This window comes from Balaenoptera physalus (assembly GCF_965194825.1).
Source record: "Balaenoptera physalus genome assembly, chromosome: 1".
Taxonomy (NCBI): Eukaryota; Metazoa; Chordata; class Mammalia; order Artiodactyla; family Balaenopteridae; genus Balaenoptera; species Balaenoptera physalus.
Window position 1 is genome coordinate 58,192,411 of NC_138882.1, and position 18,563 is coordinate 58,210,973.

The 18,563-nt window shown below is 38.6% G+C and overlaps 1 protein-coding gene across 20 annotated transcripts in view; it reads right to left on the bottom strand.

Moving 5' to 3' along the window:
* RABGAP1L (RAB GTPase activating protein 1 like) overlaps nt 1–18,563 on the bottom strand; it is a 786,837-nt gene that overhangs the window by 99,147 nt on the left and 669,127 nt on the right. Inside the window, exon 22 of one of the 20 annotated variants that reach the window (XR_014256715.1) lies at nt 10,331–11,927. The exons of the other annotated variants lie outside the window; for them this stretch is intronic. The gene's annotated coding sequence lies outside the window, so the exon portion shown is untranslated. The remainder of the gene's footprint in view (nt 1–10,330; nt 11,928–18,563) is intronic. 20 annotated transcript variants of the gene reach the window in all.

Genomic DNA, 18,563 nt, shown 5'->3' on the forward strand with positions numbered 1-18,563 from the left:
CTAACATGTTAACGTTCAAAGAGTTTTTTAAACTTCAACCATAACATTATTTTCTTTGTCTTCTCTCCATTCTTCTCCCCATTATCTATCTCCCTTTCTCTGTCTCTCTCTCTCTCATACATACCTCTCTTAAAAGATTATTTTTTGTCCTAAACTATTTGACTCTTTGGCACATACTGTATTTATATCAGATAGTTTATTATACTAAGTATTCATTTTTACATACATCTTTAAACTTAACTCCAGTTATTCTGCACTGTTCTCTTTATACAAGGGTTGACAATATGAGATGTGAACACAGTATATATGGTTTTACAGATTATAGTTTATTAATGGGTCCTACATTAGCCAATTATAGGTGAATTACTCTATTATCTATAGCTATTGCAGCTTTCAGTAATTAACTATTATTTTTTTTAAAAAACACTATTTTACGTTAGGATAATATTTTACTGAAGATAGTCCATTAAAAAAAAAAAAGCACCTCCGACATGTGGAGAGGGTAATTAACCATTATGCAAGATGATATTCCAGGAGTTATTTCCTGTGAAAGAAAATAAGCTATAAATTTGGCCAAAGCCTGGAAGATAGCGGCCATTTTGTAAAGGAGTTTCATTCCAAGACTAAAGTTCTCCTGAAAGCACATGTAATTTCTTTTTAATGCAGATGGCCTTGGCACTATTAATATAAGTTGCCTGTGCTCTTTTTATTAATATTTTTGTAGAAGTGGTCTTTAACTTTTCAACACCGCAGAATACAAAAGGAGCCCCAGGGCAGTTGAACAGAGCAGAGTGAAGCAAACAGGTCTCAAATTTGGATAACACTAAAGCTCTGTATGCCAGAGTGGGAAGACTTAAACTTCTGACAAGCGAACATGCCAAGGCTAAGTGACAGGAGTCTGATAGGAGACTGCAATGAGATAGCACCACTTCCCACCCCAAGCCCTTAGCTCAGATGACTCTTCTGAGATACTTCTGGGTCAAAAAACCAAAAATAAAACCATTATGGGTAATATCAACCATTTCAACTGAATCTCTAAGTATTTCCCTCTCTTAAAACCTTAATGTATTTCTTCCTTAAAAAATTAGCCTCTTAGGCATTAAAAAGCAATATTGTAGAATTCTGTATCCAATGAATTAGAAAACATTTCTTTAGTCAGCATTATCATTGATAGGGTATTCTGTTAGAAAAGAATAACTAAAGCAAATGATGAACACAGAGCAATGTTAAGAGGTTGATGGGAGAAAAGAGACATTCATGTTAAACATACTATGTGTTTTGTTTTTGGTACAAAATATGTAGCATATGTAAATTAACCAAAAAAATAAAAAGCAGAACTTGAAAGAAATTCAAAGTGAAACCAACTTCCTCTTGATTTTAATGGTCAATAAAGAAATACATAAATTTAAAATAAATAAGTCCTTTAAGGCTTTACTAGATACAGGCTTATTAGTTATTTTGGCGGTTGCTAAGCAACATTCTCTTCTGTAGGGCTAATGCACGTGAAATTAGCAGGTTTTCAGAAAAAGATAAATTAAACGCAAAATCAGGGAACAGCATTTGAAAAGCAAAAAGGAAAATGAGTTAACCAGCTAATTAGGCGGTAAGAGAGGTTTAGTGATTTTTGCAATAATGGTTAAGCATTTTGTCTTCCACTGGCACCAAATGAGATGGTACTTTAGCACATTAATATTTCAACTTTATTGAAATGGTGATGATTATACTCACCTCTACACTCAACAGCCTAATTATTTTGAATATCTCAAATTAAATCAGATCAGGATATACTCCAATTACTACTACTAACAGTGATCTCTATAAATCTCCTTCTCTAACAGTATTTTCTTCAAATCCCCAGTTTCAGGATATGTCATAAGCCTGGTTTACACTTAAAAAAAAATGTATCTTAGTAAAGCTATGGCTTCATGATGTTGCTTAAACTACTAGATCCCTGAAAATTTTGTTCTTTAATGTCAGCATTTTGGAATAACCTTTTTTTACAGATCTTACTACAGCAACTCAGTGAGTAAAAAGGAATGCTATTTAATCTATTAGGTATAATAATGGAAACTTTTTTAAAAAGGAAAAATGCAAATAACCGAAGGGAAAATTACTGTAGAATTTCAACTGTTGTCGGGAAAGGAAAGATAGTAAGTAGAATTCCAGTTCTATCATTTTGAGGATTCAAGGGAAATTCCCCACCCTACCCTTGCACTTCTCCCCCTCCTCATTTTTAATATTATGTTGCAAATTGTGTAAATGTTGTAGGGTTGCAACTATCAATCCCCTTATTCACAAAATCAATTCCTCCCTGAGTTTTCTTAAAGTCCACGTTGAACAAACCTTGATGCAGAGTCTAGTGAGGGTCAACTTTAACAAATGAGCCAACGAAAAGAGCCTACAAATGTGATGAATATCTACACGGAGGAGAAGGAAGTGCCTTGTGCCTCGGTTGTAAACATGGCTTGTATTGGTTCTGCAACCAAAACGCCATGTGAGCTTAGATCGACAGCTTCTTATTTTATTTTAAAACAACAGCATTGGACTAGGTGATTGGTCGAGTCCACTTTAGCTTTACAGTCCATGACTCCACTTTGAAGCCTACTATTATACAAGAATTGTTGCCTATGAAAGAATTACTCAGGCCTTAAACCTGCTCAGATTGGACAATTAATACCAATTAGTAGGATCTTGTAAATGCTTTCTCTTGAGGGAGGCACAAGAGGGAGGGGATATATGTATACATATAGCTGATTCACTTTGTTCTACAGCAGAAACTAACACAACATTGTAAAGCAATTATCCTCCAATATAAATAAATAAATAAATAAATAAATACATGCTTTCTCTTTATTGTTTTCCCATAGTAATAACATTGCTTCGGACTACACTCAAGAATCCATTGTCAAGATCTAACTATCCAGGTAAGAGTAAAATCTAAGAGTCAGCAAGCAGTTTGTCATGATGTGCATGGCTGAGATGTGAGATTTTAATGACCTTTACTTTCTTTTCAAGACCTACCGGAATTAAACATGAGTAGACACTCCAATTTGAAGAACTCATCCTGAGTCATAGAGTCACATATAGAAAAGTTTATCAACCTTGGTACTATTAACATTTTGGGATGGATAATTTTTTGCTGTATGGAGTTGTCCTGTGCATTTTAAATATTTTGTACCATTACTGGCCTCTACACATTAGAAAACAGTAGTACCTCTCCCCCAAGGTTGTGACAAAATTTTCCAGACATTGCCAAATGTCCCCCGGAGGTAAAAACTGCCCTGAGTTGGGAACCGTGGATATACAGTAAATTAAATTTATGGAGAGGGATTATTTTTGATCCCAAATTAACTTCTAACCATCAGACTTTTAAAAATAATTTCTGTAGCTTCAAACTCAACTGATGGTATCTCAGAATTATCCAAAAGGGACTTCCCTGGTGGCGCAGTGATTAAGAATCTGCCTGCCAATGCAGGGAACATGGGTTCAAGCCCTGGTCCGGGAAGATCCCACATGCCGTGGAGCAACTAAGCCCATGCACCACAACTACTGAGCCTGCGCTCTAGAGCCTGCGAGCCACAACTACTGAGCCTGTGCTCTAGAGCCACAACTACTGAGCCCGCGTGCCACAATTACTGAAGCCCGCGCACCTAGAGCCTGTGCTCTGCAACAAGAGAAGCCACCCAATGAGAAGCCCGCACACCACAATGAAGAGTAGCCCCCGCTCGCCACAACTAGAGAAAGCCCGTGTGCAGCAATGAAGACCCAATGCAGCCAAAAATAAATAAATACACTTATTAAAAAAAAAAAAGCTAATAGCCTCACTAAGTTTAAATTATGTTATCTCAATGAAAAAAAAATTATCCAAAAAAATGAGTCATTGATTAATAGCTGTGACAAATTTTCTTTCACTTTGACAAGGTCTTTGCCTCAGACATTACAACCAGAACATTCAAATACTTTTTTGTTTTTCAGCTTTTTTGAGGTATAATTGACAAAAAAAGTATGTATTTAACATATACAACTTGATATTTTGATATTAAATATTCTTAAAATTGGAAAATCACAAATCACCTGTGGGTATCTCATTGTTAGAGGTATTGTCTATGTATCAGTATTAATTAGTTACATGTTGAAATATGCATCATTCAACTTCATCAATCAGTTTTATAAGGTAGTGAAAGGGAGCAGAATATGCTACCAAAAAAATGCCTCTTAGGCATAATGATTATTTTAGGGTGACTATTTTTAAGAAAGAGCAGACACAGGAAAAGCTCTGAAAATCAAGTAAAAGTTACCCTTTTGTAAGAGACATTTACATTTTATAAGAGCAGTCTCCATTTTTAAGTGTGTCTCCCTCTCTGTACAGGGAGAGAGGATGATTCTAAATTTCTAGAAACTCTTATCATTGGAGAAGGCAAGGACTTAACTCTGCATAACAACCTTGCCCTTGTTTACTGTGCTTTTCCTGGCAACCTCCCATTAATGGCTGTCCCCCCAAACATCATTTGTTTTTAGCTGGAGATGTTATTTAAGGTGGTTGCTTGGGCTATGTGGGGAAGGTACTCAGTTTTCCTAGGTATCTCCCATGTATACAGGAGGTATGCATGTTATTAAACTTCTGTTTGTTTTTATCCTATTAATCTGTCTTTTATTACAGGAGGTGTCTCAGCCAAGAACCTAGAAGGATAGAGGGAAAATTACTGATGCCTCCCCTACACTAGTAGCCATGAATTTCAGAGACACAGGGTTCTAAAGGGTTTTCAGATTCTTATGTTTCTGAAGGTGATCACAATACACCACCCCAAAATTATGCCAAGGTGACTTAAGGATTATTTGGAGCTGAAGGCAACTGAGAAACAGCAGACATAGGAGGAGCTCTCTGCCCTCCCCCTATCTGCCCAAAAGCAGGGCATACGTTTCCCTTTTGCAAAGGAAATTTCCATTTGTAAAGATGCCCCCTCTACAACCCTTATCTACCATGTTTCCCCCATGCGTTTCCTAGTCATCTTCCCACAATTCACCCCCCTACAAGCCCCAACCCCTTTTTCCTCTGTCTAGTCACAATTTATCACCCTTTGTTAAATGGTCCCCAGGTCTAACGGCCTCTTTGGTTTTTCACTTCTTTTCTGTGAAGTTTCCATTCATGTAAAAGTATTAACATCTATAAAGAAACATATGCCTTTTGTCAGTTTAATTCACAGGCCCCAAGAAACCAAACCTGAGAGGGTGGAAAAAAGGTTTCCTCCCCACATTCATACCCCATCACCATAAAACCTGAGACTGCGAGCCACGTGGCAGAGCAGTTCTCCTGGGTTCCCTTACCCTGCTGCTCTCCCCCCGGGTGCCCCTTCCCAATAAAGTCTCTTGCTTTGTCTGCACATGTGTCTCCTCGGACAATTCATTTCTGAGTGTTAGACAAGAGCCCACTCTCGGGCCCTGGAAGTGGTCCCCCTTCCTGCAACAGAATGAGGAAACCAAAGCCTAGGGGCTTAGGCAACTGAAACGGGGGACACGGAAAGGATTTGTACCTGGGAGGGCCCCACTGTGTGCTGCCGGGTTTCAATAGGAAGCACTGACTCTGATCAAAGCTATGTAACTACACCCATCACCTCTTTAGCTCTTATTCTATATGCATCCCAGGGGCTGAGGTCTACAGCTTGTCAGGCTTTGGTTTGCCACACCCTGGCACACCCCATCAAAGACATTGCTTTTCTCCCACTTGGCTTTGTTTTCTTCTTCCTTCTTATGCTACTTTCTCCCTTTCATTTTCCTCTCACTTTTTAAAATATAATTTATTCTTGCCTAGACAGTCCCTGATTTCCAAAGGGCAGATTCAAACAGCTACTAATTAGGGAAGGGAGGGAATGCAGGAACAAAGGAGGAACAGTCAAGGAACAACAGTGCACTGATAAAGCAGGGTCTTGGTTCCTCCTCAAGGGATATATTGATATATAACAATACCTTTGAGTTCTTCTGCTGGAACTAAGGCCCCCACCCAGGTGGAGGATGGTAACTTCCCTGAACACAAGATTCCTGGAGCACCGCCCTGCTACCTCACCACCAGCAGATCAGAAGAAGGTCACACACCTGCAGCCCTCACCCCAAATTTTGCCTATAACAACTTTTTCCCAAAAACCATCAGGGAGTTCAGGGTGTTTTTGAGCAAGAGCCACCTGTTCTCCTCGCTTGGCCCTACAGTAAACCTTTTGCTGCTCCAAACTCCGACATTTCTGTTTGTTTGGTCTCACTGTGTGTTGGGCACATGAACTTGGGTTCGACAACACTGTCAAGGGGAAACTGTTGCTGGTGGAGACCTGTAAAAGCAGGTGATGGGGAGGATAGAGCCTCCATGCTTTTAGGGTTATACTACTTGATTAACTTGATTTGCTGCTATTAGGTGGGGTGTAGATTGGGAGGAAGAGTGTGGTGTTGTTTAAAACTTAAACTTGGAAAGGTTTCCTCGTGTGTTTATCCTGGGGCTTTTTAATCTAAAGGTATAACTTAAAAATATAATAAATAAAATGGAAAAATAAAAGGTAGACCCAGTAAAATGCAGTGGTGAACCTTTGGTTGCTTCTGTATAAATTTTATTTTATTTCATTCATTTCATTTTATTTTTGTTTATTTTTCTCCTGGGCCACACTGTGTGGCCTGTGGGATCCCAGTTCTCTGACCAGGGATCGAACCTGTGCCCTCAGCAGTGGAAGTGTGGAGTCCCAACCACTGGATTGCCAGGGCATTCCCTTAAGTTGTATTTTAAATTGGTCCAGATAAGATATGGGGATATATGTATATGTATAGCTGATTCACTTGTTATAAAGCAGAAACTAACACACCATTGTAAAGCAATTATGCTCCAATAAAGATGTTAAAAAAATAAAATAAAATAAAAAATTAAAAAAATAAAAAAATAAATTGGTCCAGGTATTCCAATATGTAATTAGTCAGTTTGATCTGAGAGCATTTGCATGGGAATAGGACTATATAATATTTTAAAATTAAGAATGATGCCAAAAACTTGGCCTCTGTGCACAGGTGTCAAACTGAATCTCGGAGACAGAGTTTTGGGTGAAGTAGAAAAGAATAGCTTTATTGATTTGCCAGGTAAAGGGGGGACACAGCAGCCTCATGCCTCAAAAACTGTGTGTCCCAACCCAGGAGGTTTTGGTGAGGAGTTTTATAGCAATGGTTCAAGGGCAGAGTTGCTAACAAGGATCAGGGTGTGTGCAGGGCCTGCACTCCTTAATCTGGCCTCAAGTGGTCTCCTTATGAGCTTCTCTAGTTTCTTTGATCTGGCCTCAGGTGGTCTCCTCCCTTGTCTCTGCATTCCTTCCCTTCCCTGATTAGCAACTGTTTGAGTCTGCCCTTTGGAACTCAGGGAAGGTCATGGAGGCTGGAGTCTATTTCCTACAAACAAGAAACAGGGGACGCAGAAAGGCTCCCGTGCCCAGGAGCCCCACAGGGTCCTGCTTGGCTTCAAGAACACAAATTATCTTCTCATTTGAACTGTCCATTTAATGAAAGCTATGCTCTGTTAGTACAAGCAAATAAAAATGGGCCACCGCATAAACATCAATCAATCATTAAAAATTGGCTTAAAACAATTCAAATACTAAAAGGCAGTTGATACTTTACTTTTTTTTTAAATGGTACTTTAGTGAAATTCAAGAGAACACATAGTTACTGAGTTTTTCCTATGTACAGAGGAGAGTGCTAAACATCTGGGGTACCAGAATGAAAAACTCAAGGAATTCGAACTTTAATCAATAGGCTGTAGGAAGAAAATGAAAGAAATTTCTATACACGATGAAGATCCAAGTATTAATCCCTCATTTCCCATAAAAAATAAATATCTTTTAATCTCATTTCATTTAAAATGTCTTTGATTTGAGCCTTTCTTTTCTGATTTTAACAGTCCCTCTATCTCAAGAGCCTGTATCTTTGTTTACCAGGTGCAGAAAAAAAGGCCCACTGAAGGGGAGTAGAATGCTTACTTCAGGATCCTATGAAATCACAGGTGGGATTTAGACTAATATGGTGTAAGAGCTGTACAGGGCCTCTGGGGTCTCTAACTCAACTGCTTATATCAAAGGCCCCAAATAAAGCTATTCAGTGGTGAAGTTACGGTGGGAATAAGTACTCTTGACTCTTAAGCAAGGGCCCTAACAGAAGCCAAAGCCTGTCTTGCCTTTGTTCTACGTATAGGATACAGTCACTCCCAGGCTTCCACAGAGCACAGCTAAACTCCTAGGGCTAAATAAGGTGGAAATAAGTTTCTTCCAGCACCTTTTAGACTGGAGGATCTCTGCGCCCTAATAGGGCCATCAGAATGGTCCACGGTGGCTGCTCTGTCAGATTGTTATAGATTTCCAAAACAAGACCAGAAACGGATTAGTCTCTGCTACTAAAACACAGGACCTAGGCTCAATGGTAACTGACTCCCCACACTTAATATAAACTCAGGCTTTCCTCAAAATATGATTTTAGGTAACTTCTTCTCCTTACTGAGAATACTAGACCTTCAAAAGGGCTGGGATAAGAGAGGAGAGAGAATATTTTAAAAAGCATTTTTAAAAAAGCATTTACATTGGGTATTGCAGTTAGAATTTTTAATAGGCAAGAAGTTTTACTTAAAATTCATTAGTGGAATCTATAAATATATTGCTCATTTCCTGGCTGCTTAGGCCATTAAGCATCTAATCTATTTCCTGAGCTGAAACTAGCTAATGGAAAAATATTTAGAATACTAATCACCTAGTGAAATGGGCATCTGGCATTTATTCACCCAAAACATATTCTTGGTCATATTTCCCTTCAGTAATTTATACGGTTTCTAAAAGAATAATAATAATTTTTACAATAAAAGGTCTTTGCTATTAAAACATGGAAAGCCTCCTCCCTCTCTGCCCCTAATGTTTTATGAATAAGGGCACTCCTCTGTATGACATTCTTTAGCTTCAACACATACATAATATCAGGTTGGGAAGTGTATTACTTGCTTTTCTACCAGGCAATTCATTCATGAAATCATTGAACAAAAAATAAAAACAAAAACATGAGGACAATATTATTACCATAACAAAACTGAGATTTTTATATTTACTTGATGGAACTCTGCTAAATAAACTTATTATACCACCTATATGCAATATTGCCCCAAAGCTGCAGAGGTCCAAATTACTGAAGGCAAACTATGTGTGCTGATGCTGAATTTACCAGGCGCTAGATTTTTCTTTCTTTTTTTTTTTTTCTTATTAGTCAAGATTTTTCTACAATATGACATTCATAATACTTCTCAAAGCCTCATTCCCACAGGTTTCTTTCTCTTTTGTGGCTAGCATATCATTACCATCAGCATGACTCTGACACATCTGTTATTAGGTGGAGGGTTCAGACAGCAAACTAATTTTTTTATATTTAGCCTAGGAGAAGCATTATTCAGAAGGTAAACATGCCAGAGGAAAACCCCAAACGCAGGAGAGAGTCAACCAGGATTTCAGGGTGATCTGTACCATTCCTCCTTTCCTTTAGCATAGTTCATCAAGAGTCTTTGAAAATAATCTACCAGAGCCAGGCTTGGGCTTTGGAGGAAAGCTAGCTTTTGAGCTGAGACCTGGAAGTGTGACCCCCCTAAATTATGCACAATTCCAAAATTAGAATTTCCACTAGAGGGAATTTCTTTTAAATCAGTATCTGTAAAGTATGGTTTATAAAGGAGACAAAGCACACTGTAAGGTGTAGTTTGATTAGGTAAAAAGATTACTGGACTTCAAGAAAAGCACCCTGCTTTCTTCCAAATAGCATTCTTCTATTATGCAAGTTTTTACCTTTTCATAATTTAGACACCAATCAGTGACAGTCATTATATATGCTTTGGCACAGAGCACTAATATAATTAGTGTGGCTGCTCTGAATGCCTCCATCCACAACAGAATTAGCAATAATACAGTTCCCTTCCTTTTAGAAATATCTCATTAAAGACAAAACAAAAATATTTAACTTCATTTCCTTAAGGAAAATGACAAATTTCTGCTAAACATGACCAATACCTTCTTTAAAGAAACTTGATTATCAAAGCAAAATAGAAACTGTTTGTTCTGTCAAACCTGTTCTGTCAAACAGGTTCATTTTAATGACCCTGTACAGTCATTAAAATCAGTTGCTTAAAATTTTTCCTCCTGGGTTTCACATTTATCATAGATAAATCTTTTTATACCACACTACCCAGAGGTGTTGTACATGAGGCAGAAGCATCTCCTGACCTCGGTAGGCTATTGACAAGGCCCTGGAATGGGCCAGGAAAGGAAAATTGGACAACGTAACTTACCAGAAAGAAAAGGCATCAAAACTCAGTATTAGAGATTCTGTGTGTTATTGCATCTGCTGATCATGCTGGGCTCCTGACACTGACTTGCTTGTGACTGCTTTGTGCTTTTCTACTTGGAATCTGAAGTGATGGAGACCACAGAAGCAATTCCCCACGCTCTTGAATCTTCCTGTGCTCTTTGGAGACCTGAACAGATATGCTTCTCTTCTGCAGTTCTCGGGGTTAACATTTCGAGGCAAAAATTTACTAAATTCCAATCGATTAAATAAAAATTAAATATTTGATTCCCACACCACTAAACTCAAATAATTAATTGAAAGATTACTTTTAGTGTCTAGCAATTTAAAAGGTAAACTATATTCAGTCTCAGATAAAATTGCCATTGGAACAAAACTGGGGCAAGTCAAATAAGTAATACTCTGGAAAAACTAGTCAAAGAATTACAGTGTCATTTGACCCCACTGCCATGATCAAAAACTGTTCTAATGACAAATTTAAAATCTAGGTCACAAAAACAAAAGAATTTTTAGGAAGGTAGGAGCTAAGTTCCTAAGATATCCAAAGAAAAAATATTCCAACTTCCTCACTGAAAACAGAAAAGATTGTTTAAAATGGAAATGCCCCCAAAATTGCTTTCAAGACTATAATCTGAACAGGGAAAAAAACCAAAACAGGTATAAAAAATTTATTCTCTTCATTAAGATAATAAAATTGTTATCTGACACACTGAGTCCCTGACTAAAAATAAATAATAATAAAATTGGACTTCTACACAATTAGAGAAAATAATGAAAATACAGCAGAGTATATTTTACTTACGGCACTTAACAGGAATCACATAGACCCTGACTCTACATGTGGTCCCTGTGCCTGGGGCTCTGAAGCTGATTTGCACCATCCTACCACCTCCAGACAGGAGGAAAGATGGCTCCCATTTCTAAGTCCTCATAAAACCCCACATGTTTGGAGGTTTTAAAATATAATTTTACTCTACTACTTTTCCATTACTGTGTAACAAATTACCATAGACTTAGTGGCTGAAAGCAACAGCCATTTATTATCTCACAACTCTGAAGGTCAGAAGTCCGGGTGGGTTCTGCTGGGCTTTGCCCAGGTTCTCATAAGGCTTGAAATCAAGATACCTGCTGGGCTGGCCTCTTATCTCAAAGCTCTGGGGAAGAATCCACCTGCGAGCTCTTTCAGCTTGTTGGCAGAATGTAGCTCCTTGTGGCTGTATGGATGAGGTCCTGTTTCCTTGCCAGCCATCCCTGGGTGGGGGGGGGGGGGGCGGTACCCTCAGCTCCTTAAAGCTGCCTGCCATCCTCCTCCCGTGGTCCCCTCCATCTTCAAAGCAGCAACTGTGCGTGGAGTCCCTCTCATACTTCCTCCCTCCTTGACTTCCCTTCTGCCATCAGCCAAAGAAAGCTCTCTGCATTTAGGCTCATATGATTAGATCATGCCCACTCAGAAAATCCAGGATAATACCCCTATTTTACGGTCAACTGTGACATATAATCAGAGAAGTCATACCTCATCATATTCTCAGGTTCCAGGAATTAGGCTGGGACATCTTCGAAGGGCATTTAAGAAATTCTACCTACCAAAACATTAGGGTAAACAAAACAAAATAACAGAAGCCAAATGGTGTCGTGAACTTGTCCAAATGTGAAACAAAGGTCTTCTAAATTCCTCACACTTGAATAAGCAACATACGCAAATGGTATAAAATAGTAAAAGTACAAAAGATATTAGTAAAAAATAAGATTTCCTTCTAATGTTGTCCTTTAGTTCCAGTTCTACTCCCCAAGAACAAGTGTTTACTAGTTTCTTATGTCTCCTGTGAGAAATCTCCACGTTCGGTAAAGCACATATATTTGGAAGGACTGATATGATCTGGTCCTGAAAGGTTATTAGTATTCCCCTGCTACATCACCCAGGCCTCACTCAGGCTTTCCCTGAGGGTGCTGGGGGGAAGTTATTCTGTGATAAATAGTCAGTTTAGATTTTCTAATTATCTGAGATTAGTATTGATTATTTCTGTTTTCCTAGAAAAGCATACATTCCTTCCAGGTTCTCAAATTAATCTGCATAGTACTGAGCAAAATATTTTCTTATAATTATTTTATTCTTTTCTGTTTCTATCATTTCCCCATTATTATTTCTCATTCTGTGTTCTCTTCCTCACCCAAGTTTCAATTTTATTAGGTTAGCTAGAGATTTATCTATTTAATTGATTTTTTTAAAAAAGAACCAGCTCTTTTATTTATTAGTCTGATTAATTTTCTTTTTCTAATTCATTAACTTTTATTGTTATTCCAACTTTCTGCTTTCTAATGTTTGTTTTACTGATTATTTTTCTAACTTTTTGAGTTAGATATTTAATTCAGTTATTTTCTTTCTCCATCAAGATAAGTGCTTCTGAATTCTACTTTTAGCTGTCCCATAGGTTCTGACATGTAGTGCTTTTCCCCCTAGATTTTCTATAACCTGTTTGGTTTTCTCTATGATCCAAGAGTTGTTTAAAAATTTTTTTTAAATGTTCAGGTGATAATACAATTTTTTTCTATTTATTTTCTTAGTTTCTAGTTTCACTGCAATGTGATTAGACAATGCTATATGTATTCATTTTGCCTTTTGGAATTCACTGACATTTTCTTTATGGTCTGTTTTGTTTTTATTCAGCATTTAAAAAGGTCTGTTCTTAGCTTTCAGGACACAGAGTGACAAATATCAAATAGTTAGTTCATTCATTATTTTTATTCGGGTTTTCTTTTTCTTGTTTTTTGTCCACATGGTCTCTTATGAACTAAGATGAGTGAATTAACATTTCCTACCACTATCATGTAATTATTTCTTTTCACATTTTCTGTAGTTTCTGTTTCATAGGTGACTACTAGTATATTGCTGTTATGAATCATCCTTCTTTGCCTTATTTAAAGCTTTCTCCTCGGGACTTCACTGGTGGCGCAGTGGTTAAGAATCCGCCTGCCAATGCAAGGGACATGCGTTCGAGCCCCGGTCTGGGAAGATCTCACATGCCACGGAGCAACTAAGCCCGTGCACCACAACTACTGAGCCTGCACTCTAGAGCCTGCAAGCCACAACTACTGAGCCTGCGAACCACAACTACTGAAGCCCAAGTGCCTAGAGCCCGTGCTCCACAACAAGAGAAGCCACCGCAATGAGAAGCCTGAGCACCGCAACTAGAGAAAGCCTGTGCGCAGCAACAAAGACCCAACACAGCCAAAAATAAATACATTAATTAAAAAAAAAAAGCTTTCTCCTCTAAATCTACTGCTGTCTTATATTAAAGATGCGATCCCTACATTTTTGTTTTCCCAGTAAGGTTTTGTTCACGTTTTCAGCCTTGTCCGTGTGATTCTTCATTGAACCCATTACCCTGCTGCTTCTTCATGCCCAAGGAAGCTCCTGCTGCCAGCCCATACATGTTGTCCTGTTAGTCTAAACTGGGCATTATTGGTTTTGCCCCTCAGAGAGTTCTTTCAACTTCATCTGGGATCTGCAGCTGTGGGTATCTTTCTTCAACTGCATTTATTTGTTCTTTATCACATATTGTGGCATGGGGTTGTACACGCCTCCTACTTTCCTTGAAGATGGAGTCGTGTTTCTTCTTTTTGTTCTCCTAGTGCAGTTGGATGCCATGACATTTGTTCTGCCATTTAAAAACTACAATCTAGAATTTGTTTTTGCCAGTTCTCCTCCACTGTCTATGCCCTACATCATGTTCTCTGGTGAAAGGCTTTGCTGTACTGTGCTCTGCAGATGTTCCTGATAACAGCATGTTCTGGTCCTTAGTCCTATGAATGAGGAAGGCAGTTTCTTATCCGGCTCTTTGAAATTCCTCCCATGGTTTCTAGGCTATTCTACACTATCTATCTCTACCTCTCCCAGAAGCTTCTGGGAATTCTACTCTCATCTCTCACTCATGTCTCTCTCTTCAGTTCAGTTCAGTTTAGTCTGCCTGAAAGTATATTTTTTACCAGTCAATTCAAAGCAGATACTAAACTTTAAGACAAACCGATAGCTGGGCCACATTATGTGCTCAGTTTTGTGTTTCACCTGCTATGTGCAAAGCCCTCTTCTTGGCACTGGAGAGGCATACCGTGATGAATGCCTTAGGAACTCATACTGCAGTAGGGGGAAAAGAAGAAATATTATGCTTACATTTTTTTGTTAATGCACATTTCCACGTAGGCTCCTCAAATGCCATGTTTTGTCATTAGCATTACCCATCTTCCTCTGGTCCCTCCCTATATCACATCATCTTTAAGTTGCCTTTTCTGTTCAAAGTCTGTACCCCTCTTCAGGAGGACACAAAACTGCTATTGTAAGGGTAAGCTGGGACAAGGTGAGAGAGTGGCATGGACATATATACACTATCAAATGTAAAATCGATAGCTAGTGGGAAGCAGCCGCATAGCACAGGGAGATCAGCTCGGTGCTTTGTGACCACCTAGAGGGATGGGATGGGGGGGAGGGGAGGGAGACACAAGAGGGAGGAGATACGGGGATATATGTATAAGTATAGCTGATTCACTTTGTTATACAGCAGAAACTAACACACCATTGTAAAGCAATTATACTCCAGTAAAGAAGTTAAAAAACAAAACAAAACAAAACAAACTGCTATTGTTCATCAGTCCTTGCCTTGGCTGCAGAGCCAAAGTAATAAAAGTTGAACTTGTAGAGCAGTTGCGTCATTTAGGATCCTTTGGCTACAAAGAATAGAGAATCAATTATCTCAAGTCACTGTGTGTGGCTGTGCATGAGTGTGTGTGAGAGGAGTACGAGTGGGAACATTATTGCAAGGATTCCAGTGAAAATCTGGAACAAAGGTATGCCATGTGGCTAGGCCTCATAGTAATCCACGGAAAGCAGCTTAACCAGGCCTCATGAGAAGCACAGGAGCATAGACTGAGAACTGCAAGTCGCCCAGGATAAGAAAGACGTGTAATGGTTTGCTTAGTTCCTTGTGTCTTTGGCAACAATAATTTGTTGATCATGCTCCTCCCCTACAGATATTAAGTAAAATCTTTGTTTCTCGCCCACACACAATTTTTAAAAATTTTACGACCTAGCTTTTACTTACTCATCACTCTTGCTTACTCATGGCTTCTACTGACTCATGTCATCTCTGCCTGACTTTTTTCTGGTTAAGCATTTGACTTCTGTCCCTACCAAATAATTCTCTCTCCTTCAAACTTTCCTAAGAGAGAGGATCTCATCAGCCTACTATGTCACCATCATCAGTTAGGTAAGGCACAGGTGCTAGGTCTTCTCCAAACAGCCTGACTGCTTAAACATTTTTTTTTTTTTCTGCCTGCTTTAGGTCAAATGTAGGTGGTAAGGTCAAGCAATACAGAGCATGGCCACCTATATGCACTGCGTAGAGCTGATATCTTCAGGAAGAGGCTACAGGTAGGAGCCCTTAGAAAAGGACTGTGGGTATACAGATACTCCGAGATTTGGCCTACCTATTACAGTGGTTAAGCTTTCCTCAGTTCTGATAAACAAAATCATGCATTTTTCCCAAGGTTCTCTATGACTTCCAAGAAGCGTTAGTTGCTTCTTGGAAGTCATAGAGAAATGATTATTTTATTGCATTTAAGCTTTTCTTTTATACTTAAATGTAATCACTACCAAGATAAAAGTCCATATACTATACCACAAAAGGCATGGGAATTTAGTCCAGCCAGCTAGAAATTCCCTGGAAAGAGTTGTATCAAATAGTACCTACTGCTAGTATTCTAAGGAACCGAAGTTATCAATATACCGACTTCTGTAAAGGAACTATCCATTCACTATGGTTAGGCACTAGTGTGCCTAGAAGAAATTGGGGCTTACTTATAATCACATTTCTGTCATCTAAGACCACATAGATGAAAGCTTTTTATTTCACTTACAACAATTCAGAACTGAATTTCACTTAGCTTATCATGATCCCTATGAGAACAGGTTTTATTATCATCTTATAGACTGGGAAAGAAAATAATTCCAGAAGCCAACAATGCCATATTCTAGATTAGAGGCACACTGTATTCAGAGAATAAACTGCTATGGCTTTGGAATTTCAAGCAGGGCACAGCTGTAAACTTCAGCCTGGCCTAACACCTGAGCTGAGACAGTAAGTGCCTGATTTGGTACAAACATCTGTTTACCCAAGCCTAGCCATATGTCACTGGAACTGAAGAGAAGGCAATTACCAACAGGGCCACAATGCATTCCTTTAAAGCTCCTGTAGGGGCATGTGCCCAACTTGTCCCTACGTGTGCAATTTGCCTAATTCTTGCAAAATTATACACTCTGTCAACTGTATGATGTGACAGATTTTTTTAGAGCACACAAATTGAAGATGTAGTCATCAAAGGAGACGTAAATTTTGATAAATTCCTTATACAACAAAGATTATAATAACAATTTTTTTCATAAAAATACTTTCAGGGCTTCCCTGGTGGTGCAGTGGTTGGGAGTCTGCCTGCCAATGCAGGGGACACGGGTTCAAGCCCTGGTCTGGGAAGATTCCACTTTCCACGGAGCAACTAAGCCCATGAGCCACAACTACTGAGCCTGCACGTCTGGAGCTTGTGCTCCGCAACAAGAGAGGCTGCGACAGTGAGAGGCTCACGCATCGCGATGAAGAGTGGCCCCCGCTCGCCGCAACTGGAGAAAGCCCTCACACAGAAACGAAGACCCAACACAGCCAAATATAAATAAATAAATAAATAAATAAATAAACTTCTTTATTTAAAAACAAAAAACAAAAACTTTCAATTGCCAGATAATGACCCATATCTTTTTTTAAAATTAATTTTTATTGGAGTATAGTTGCTTTACAATGTTGTGTTAGTTTCTACTGTACAGCAAAATGAATCAGCTATACATATATATATATATATAGCCCCTCTTTTTTGGGTTTCCTTCTCATTTAGGTCACCACAGTGCATTAAATAGAGTTCATGTGCTATACAGTATGTTCTCATTAGTTATCTATTTTATACATAGTATCTATAGTGTATATGTGCCGATCCCAATCTCCCAACTCCTCCCAGCCCCCGCTTCCCCCTTGGTATCCATACATGTGTTTTCTATGCCTGTGTCTCTATTTCCGCTTTGCAAATAAGATCATCTATACCATTTTTCTAGATTCCACATATACGTGTTAATATACGATATTTGTTTTTCTCTTTCTGACTTATTTTACTCTGTATGACACTCTATAGGTCCATCCACGTCTCTACAAATGACCTAATTTCGTTCCTTTTTATGGATAAATAATATTCCATTGTATATATGTACCACATCTTCTTTATCCATTCCTCTGTTGATGGACATTTAGGTTGCTTCCACGTCCTGGCTATTGTAAATAGTGCCGCTATGAACACTGGGGTGCACGTGTCTGCTTGAATTATGGTTTTCTCTGGATATATGCCCAGTAGTGGAATTGCTGATTGACCCATACCTTAAAGGCACATCACTGATGTGGTTAAAAAGAAATTCTCTGCAGCAAATAATCCATATACTGCACACTACTAGGAACACTTTTCCCATCAGCCAGATACAAACCATACTACTTTCATCATTCATTTGGCTTTTAACCAAGGAATTACTAAGCACTTACAATACCAAGAAGCCAGGAATTATGTTGGGTATTTAGTACATGGAACTGAATTTACCTCCTACCTTCACTCGAGGGAAGGAGTCCTAAAGGTCCAGCAAGGCAAATAGACTGGTAAATAAATTATAAGAAAATGATGTAAGAGAATGTTTAACTGGCTAATCCAATGGCCAAAGATTCAGAGTGGGATGTTCTGATTTCAACGTGTTCTGTGAGAGATGTACACATCTTCTGATATATTTTGCATCTCTCCCCAAAGTGTTTACCATGAGAGACCCTGTGGCATCTATTATCAGATGTATAAAGGAAGAAAAGATATTTCTCAGTTTTAATTTTATGATTATTTTACATCCCAGTGTGTAAATTTGATTATGTGAATGTCAAACAAGGCAAGGGAGAGGTGATCATGGTCTTCATCAACTCTGTTTTGCAATGAGGGTGCTATCAACAGGTGGGAAGAAATGGCTGCAAGAGTATAAATCTTTGAAATGAATTACTCAGCCACACAGAGGAGGAGTGATGGTTATATGGTTACATGGAGAAGAGGAGGCAATTTTATCCTTCAGCTCCTCTCTCATACCTCAAGCATCTCAAATT